Raw genomic sequence first — 8,407 nt, forward strand, 5'->3', positions numbered from 1 at the left:
TAAATACCCGGGCTTTGCAATATTTGATTGATCACAATTCTATATATTCCATTTACTATAAAAGTTCCCAGGGAATTCATGAGAGGAATATTTCCAATCAAAATTGTTTGTTCTTGCATCGCCCAGCTGGTTTTCCGAAGAATATGTAAGTGATTTATATATAGCATCTTTTTCTTTTATCATGGGCTCTGCTAATTGATATGTTTCCACAAATAATTGAAATTCAATTTCTTGGTTTGTATCTTCCATTTTTGGAAACTTATAAAGTTCTTCCGTTAAACCCTAATCAATGAACCTCCAAAATCCTTCAAATTGTATCTGATTAAACCCAGGGATTGTAGACATTCCCCCATTTCCATCCCGTAGCATTTGCACGCAATTCCCCATTTATTGAAAAATCCTATTTTTGGCTCATCCTTCGTTGAATCATATAGACCGAGCTATCTCTGATGGAATTTAAATTCTGTTTACTAAATTACATAAAATTTGACACAAAAACTATATATTCATATAGGAGCATATATGGAATGTATGAAATATATATGAAGGGGGGAATACAGAAAAGTTTCTACTCAAATTTTAAAATGTAACAGATGCAAAAGGAATTCTGCTACTTATACTTACCTTAAATTCGATTTATAAAATTGAGTTTTAGTATAGAATATCAGTTCCATTTCTACCATTATTATGATATTACATATTCCAACCCGATTGGATACCAAAAACGAAACAGATGCAGGATTTGATCCCTTCGCCGAGATAAAGACATAATAATCAGAAACAATAAAGAGTTCATTTATTTAATCAATATTTTTGGCCCTTTTGTAACAATAAAAAAAAAGGGATTTGCGTAGAAAAGAGATATTTTTACCTATCTTAGTACTCTATTTGTAGAATTACTAAAATATCGTTGTATTGTAAAGCGGGTTATGTTTATTCTATTAAATAGTCAATTTAACCACGTGCAGATATCTATATATCATATATAAGATACTTGACTGTCGTCTGTGTAATTTTGGTTCTGGTTCCGGGGTTTACATATACTCATAATTCTTGTTATAATTGCAATTGAGAAAAAGAAAAAGGAAATAAAGAGTTTTCGATTTTTTCTTGAAAAGATGCAATAATGATTAGTTATCCTTTGGATTTTCTTATGTCATTAGGTAAACATAATTTGAAATCAAAATTTACGAATCGTTCATGAAACCGCAGTCAAGCCAATAGTTAATGGTTCCAATTGATCGTGTTTATCATGAATTTTGACTGAAAGTCCGTAGTTTTTGTTCTGAATCGAATCAAAACAAAAAAAAGAACGATTTTGCTTTTAGTAAGTATTTAGTAAGTAGTGGAAGGGCAACCAAGGAAAAGAGATTCAAAATGCAAGTCCAATAAATAAAAAACGAAGTGCAGTAATCTACCCCCAAAAGGGACTATTTAAGTATCGTCTATTTTGTATCGTTTTGGCGGCATGGCCGAGTGGTAAGGCGGAGGACTGCAAATCCTTGTTCCCCAGTTCAAATCCGGGTGTCGCCTGATTCTAATTAACAAAAGACTCGAACTCCCTTATCAACTGCTATAATCGATAACTCCCCGAATTCTTCGTCGGCCAAGGGGAAGGAGAAGAAGGGGTCTCTTGGTACGTACTTGTGGGGTTCTCAAAAAATAAAGTTCTGTAAATTCTTGTGTTTAGGATTCAAGAAAAGATTTTTCTTTTAGTAATTTTAGTAAGTAGTAGAAGGACTATCGAAAACTCTCCATTCCCTTCCAGCCCTGTTGGCGCGATTACTGACTGGGCCTTGAAGTCGGCGGGAGGGAATATCTAACCAATTTCGAATTGTGGATAAAGAAAAGCGTAATATAGTTTCTATACAAACTCAAAAGAGTCTCTGAGCTGAGTATTCAGGTATTGGATTAGTTCATTAAAGGAATAATCCCTAAAATTTTTGACTCTGTACCAGGGATTTCATTATTATTATGAAACAATAATGGAAAAATTCCTTCATATTCATAGAAATAGGGGACATAATTCACATGGATATTGTAAGTCTGGCTTGGGCTGCTTTAATGGTAGTCTTTACATTTTCTCTTTCACTTGTAGTATGGGGAAGAAGTGGACTCTAGAAATACTAATTTAGTTTAGTTGAGGAATAAAACTGTATCATTATCATTTGTTTTATCGATCGCTTCGCAAAGTGTATTTAAAGATAATAATGTCAATAAAAAAGATATTTCAATAATTCCCACGTTTATATTTCGAAAGGAGATATAGATGATAGGAAATTTATCTAATTGAATTTTTCTTAAATTTCCACGAATGGACTCTTATCAAAATTCAATTAGATAAGTTTTATAAGTATAATGGGGAACAACGGATCCCTTTTGTTTCAATATTTCATTTCAAAATTCAAAGAAGTTTTTATCCCATCGAACTCTTTCGAGCATCTATCCACCAGCCAATCAATTCAATTACTTTTCTTCTTGGGTAGGCTTGGCAATGATAAAAAAAGATTACTAATTTGGTTTTTTCTTAATATATACCAAACTTTACGTTTTTTTCTTTGATTCTTTCGGCAGGTACTGGGATTAATTTATTACTAGTAATATGTTATTTACACCCTCTATGGCTCTATCTCTAAAAGTTCTTCGTCTTTGGATGGTGAATTTTCTCTATTTCTAAAAGTTTTTTTGTGTTTGGATGGTGAATTTCTTGTGTATGTGATTCAAACTGATTGTACGTTCACTTTGTGAATAATGATGAGCATAATAAAAGATTCATGTCTAATGTTTTGATATTATATTATTCCTTCAAAGTAAATTTTAATTAATTTATATGCCTAAAAGCTAAGTTATATGATTGAAATTTCATTTTGTTTCCTCTATCCTTTCCTATATTTTATGTTTCAACATAATGTGTTGGTTTGGCGCCCATGGGCTTGATATTTGATATCCACTTCTAGCTCTACTCTATTTAATTCCATTAATTTTCTTGATTTATTTTGTAAATTATTTATGAAAAATTTTCTTGATATAAGGATAAATATTTACTACTTCGTAACTCTCTATGCATAAAACTGCGTTTATAAATTTTGAAATACATGTTAATCAACAATAATAAATGGAAATTTTGTGTAAAACTACCCTAAAAATAGGGTCATTTGTGAACAACTACCCAATTTTTTTTATTCGTTTAGAAATACCCGCAACTTTGGAAACGTTTGGGTAGCACTACCCACTAACGTTTTCCGTCCAATAAAAACGTTATTTTGACCAAATTTTTCACTTTTATCAATTACAATGGCCAATTAATGCTAAAATAAGCAAAAACCCCAATTCAATTAAACCCCCAAACCTTAGAAATCAAAATCCCCAAATAATACTAAACTTTTGAACCCTAAAATAAATTCTAATTAAAACCCTAATTAGGTTAATTAAGGTAAATTAAAACCTTTATACAAATTGAGAGAGTTAATTGGGTGGCAAAAGTGAAAAAAGTGGGCTCCGATAACGTCTTAATTGTAATGGGTAGTGCTACCCAAATGTTTTCAAACTTATGGGTACTTTTAAACAAATAAAAAAAATGGGTAGTTGTTCACAAATGACCCTATCTTTGGGGCGGTAGTTCTACGCAAAATTTCCATAATAAATCAACACTTAAATTAAAAACGTATTATGACTACTCGAGCATTATGTTTTTCGCAAAAGTATCTTAATCAATGGGTATATACCTTTTGAAAAAATTCATCCATTTTTGTAATGGATGAGAATACTAAAATATTTATTACTCTCTCCGTCGTTTTAATAGATTTCCATTTCTCTTTAATATGTGAGTAATAAATGTTAGAAATGGGACTCTAATAAAGACACGGAGGGAGTACATAATTAGTTATATAACAATATTAAATGATAAATAAATCGAAATTTTTAATAGAAAAATTAAATATTAGGTAAAAAGGTTATATGGAATGGGAAATAAAAGTCAAATCAAGTCATAATTTGGTACATGGTTGGTGGATACTTATCTATTAACTATTACTAAAACAGAAGTTAATGACATCACCATTGCCTACGTGTCGCTTACTTAATAAAAAAAGTTCCGCCTAAATACAATGATGATGTCATTTTTTTTAGAAAACTATCATATTTAACATTTTTGAAATTAAAATATTGGAAGATTCTACATTACAACTAAAATCTATCAATTTATCATAGGAAATTGAAACAATTATAAATAGCACGCTAAAAGATGACCTCCTACATTGAACTATGAATTAGACAACGTTGAACGGATATTATATCATAATTTTGATTAAAATAAAAAATTTAAAATAAAAATATATACATAGTTCTTATTTATACTCACGTATAATAGCGATTTATTTTAAAATGTACAAATTATAAATAGGCATTATATAAACCGTGCATCACATAGGTTCTAACCTAGTTGAATAACAAACCAAACAACCAAAGATATCTTTCTATAACTCCCTCCCCTTTCTTTTGTTCTTCCTATTAGGAATCGGGAATGAAAACATTAATGAAAGAGCAAGATTTCTTATTTTGTAAGAAAAAAAGGTTTTTTTTTTTTTTTTTTTTTTTTTTTTTGAAAAAAAAAGAGATTTCACTTGGAGGCGGGCTTCGTCTTTTTTATTTTTGTCTATTTCCTCAGAGTTACATATAACATTTTTTTTATTTTTAAATGTTGCTTTTTTTTCCCTCAAAAAATAGAAACATTTAAAAATAAGAAAAATGTTATATGTAACTCTAAGGAAATAGACAAAAGAAAAAAAATAAAAAAGACGAAGAGACATAAAAATTTTTGCCTACACCCCTATGTAGGTAGCACCACTACCTGCACCCCCTCTTCATCATAATGACGCCATATTATAATTTTTCGATTTCGAATCATAGGTAAAATGTTCATTTTGGTATATATAAATATTCATTTATGTAGATATAAATGTTCAGTTTTGTATCATTAAATGTTCAATATTGTTAATACGGCGATATTATATATTTATTGTTTCTTAAGCATACCTTTTTTATCTTTTCAAATGTATATATGTACACAAGCTCAATTTATTAATTAAAAGTAGAAACTTTTATAAAAAAAATCAAAAATGAAAATCTTAAACTTCAAAAATGTACATATCATATACTTAATATATATGTGTCTTACAAAATAAATTGAACATCGCCTCTAATTTAACATTTGGTATACATAAAAAGTTTGTAGAGTCATCGTCCTTGTGTAATAGATACCCTTCTACGTACTCTTATGATATGTGTGTGTTTTCCTTAGTACATATCTTTTCATCAATACATACATTATCGCATTCAACTTTTTTTTTTTTTTATTTCATTGATTGTCCTGTGTGATAAGAGATCAAAATTTTATAAAGTAAAATGTTAGTAAGAATCAAAACACACGTCCTATAAACAAGACAAAAACATTTTAAAATACAAAATTTTAACATATTGCCAGAAAATAATGAGCATAGTTCAATATAAAGATGAACAAGTAATATCATAATCTAAATAAACATTTTTCAATACGAGAATAAACAAATATTAAAATTTAATTGAACATTTTTCAATATGATAACAAACAAGTATTAAAATTGAAACAAATGTCTTTTAATGTGAGAATGAATGAATAAGTATAAACCTAAATGAACATGTTTATATATGAGAATAAATATTGAATTAGATTTTAATGTAAATGAACATCTTTCAATATAAGAATGAACATATAATGTAAAGAGAATGAACATGTATCAAAATTAATTGAATATAAATGAACATGAAATCCATCTAAAATGATCAATGTTCCACCTAAAATGAAAATTTACAATAGACTGATATTCCTTATTAGATCAATAGAAAATATAGGAAGAAAATAGAGATAAGGACATTTATCGTAATTCTAATGAGCGTATATTAATATGTGCATGAATATATATTAGTACATATATGAACATTTATCAAAATAAAAATGAACATTCATATAAGAGCTAAATTTATATTTCTATAATCATACGAAATAGATCAAATCCAGAAAATTAGGGCAATTAAACTCTATTTTATTTTATTTTATTTGTTCAGTAAATTTATAAGCTAATATTACACCACAAATTAATTCAACTTAAAGTGGATTATTATACCAAACATCATTCTAGTATAAGTATAAGAAATCATTGTTATGACAAAAAATTATAAAAAAAAACCATTGTTATGTTAAAAATGATAAGAAATCATGAAGTAATACTGGAATTTCATATACCTAGAGAAAGTAATTGAAGAATAAGGCAAATAAAAAGTTAAGGTTTATACCTTTTTTTTATAATAAAAAATAAACAAAATCAACTTACTATTTGATTGTTAGTCGTTCTTTTGTAGAAATTTTCTGTCATTTTTTCTCTTACATACTATATTTTGGTAGAGATCTAAGAGTGTTTGATTTTTTTTTAAGACAAATTTTGGGAGATTTTAATAGCTTAGGAGTGAGAAAATGGAGAGAGAAATGGATAAAATTATGAGGAGAGAGAAATTTAAAATATTGGTAAAATTATAAGGAAATTGATTTATAAGAGGAGAGAAAAAGGTGAAAATACCTACACTAGGATGTAGGTGTAGGTTGTATAGTGTATGTGGGGAGGGGGGTGTAGGTGGTTAAAAAGAGAAAGAAAAAAAAAATCCCACCTCCAAAGAAGACAAAGTGGTTAAAAAGAGAAAAAAAAGACCTTTATCGTCTCTATTTATAATAAAATAATAAAAGGCCTTTGGTCCTCTTTATTTTTCGTTATAAGATCGGTCTTTTACCATCTCATTAGTTTCATAGTTTGGCTGCTCGCCTCCCTTTATTTCTTCTACAAAGATGGAGCACACTTGACTCAAGAAATGGTTCAAGTCCTTACTTTGGAACAATTTTGTAACTGGCTTTTCGACTGGCAAACACCGGGGCTATATATAACAAGCTAAAAAAAAGGAAATTATTGAAAAAATATATTTATTAATTACATTAATTTGCACGTAATTTTTTCATGCATTCTTAAACTTAAGGGCTACATATATATAGCAATACCCTAAGTATTATTGTGACTTTATTAAACTTGGATAGTCAAAAACGTAAATAACTATGCACACAATACTTAAATAATTGGAACCTTAAAATAAAATAAGGTATAAGTTAGTCTACAAAATGTGTTAATAAATGTTTGCGAAATTTCCTAATGAGTTATATATCCAAGATGAACAAAAGAAAACAAGAATATTATACTTGTATTAGGTTACTTCCCGTGTCATGCACGGTAATTTTAAATAAACATTATTAAACTGATGACGTAGAAAATGAGCAACCATTATTAAACTAATGACGTAGAAAATTAGCAAAATTATGTTAAGAATTTTTTTTTATAGTTATATAAATAATGTATTAAAGATATATGTCAAATCTTTTTTTATTTTAAGTAATTATATTGTATAAGGTTAAGAAATTATTTTTGTAAATAATATTTGTTTCTTTAATTGAATTTTATTATATATATATATATATATATATATATATATATATATATATATATATTGTTAGGAAATTATGGTGTAGTTGTGTTTGATTAATGCGGAACAAGTCAATGAAATTAAGAACGATAAAAACAATAAAGAAGATAAACAAACAACACAAGGATTTACGTGGTTCGGTCAAAATAGACCTACATCCACGGGTGGGGGATTTGAAAGCTTCTTCACTATAATGGAGAAAGAAACAAGAGAATAATATAAGGAGTCTTAAATCTTATGGCTAAAAAAAGGTATGATCTAAATGATCAACTAAAGGGTCCTTTTATAACACAAGGAAACCCTAATAAAACCCTAAGATTGTTCCCCAAGTATACTCAAATAGCCGTCATAGAAAAGATATAATTTTAGGAAATTTTCCATAAATTATCCTAGAATAACCTAACTACCGAGCTATAGCTCGGAAGCTAGCTCATACCTGCCGCAAGTCCTCTTAGGGCCGAGCTATAGCTCACTCGCATAGAGCTATAGCTCGCAGCCTCGTTGCAAATTTCCAGCTTCGTCAGGTTTTTGTAAAACGGTCATAACTTTCTCGTTTCTTATCGGAATTGGGCATATGACCTATCGTTGGAAAGATCTTGAACCAAGCTATCACCTCCAATTTGAATCACCTCAAAATCAGTTGTAGTTTGAGAGATATAATCGTTCAAATTCAGCCCTACTAGATTTCGAGTCACAATTTAACATATATATAGGGGAAGACTCTTATGAGAATTTAGGTCTTATATGAGAAACTCACTTATATGAGAATACATCTTAGCCGTAGATTAGATTCAATCTAACCGCCCAAAACATTCTACAGTAATGGCAAAATTGTAATTTTGTTTGCTGA

The 8,407-nt window shown here is 28.7% G+C and overlaps 1 non-coding gene across 1 annotated transcript; it reads left to right on the forward strand.

Moving 5' to 3' along the window:
- The first annotated feature begins 1,462 nt into the window (after positions 1–1,462).
- On the forward strand, positions 1,463–1,533 carry TRNAC-GCA. The gene has a single exon. It is a non-coding gene; the product is annotated as a tRNA-Cys (tRNA).
- Positions 1,534–8,407: the final 6,874 nt, after the last annotated feature.

The sequence above is a fragment of the Chenopodium quinoa genome, unplaced genomic scaffold (genome assembly GCF_001683475.1).
Source record: "Chenopodium quinoa cultivar QQ74 unplaced genomic scaffold, ASM168347v1, whole genome shotgun sequence".
Classification (NCBI taxonomy): domain Eukaryota; kingdom Viridiplantae; phylum Streptophyta; class Magnoliopsida; order Caryophyllales; family Amaranthaceae; genus Chenopodium; species Chenopodium quinoa.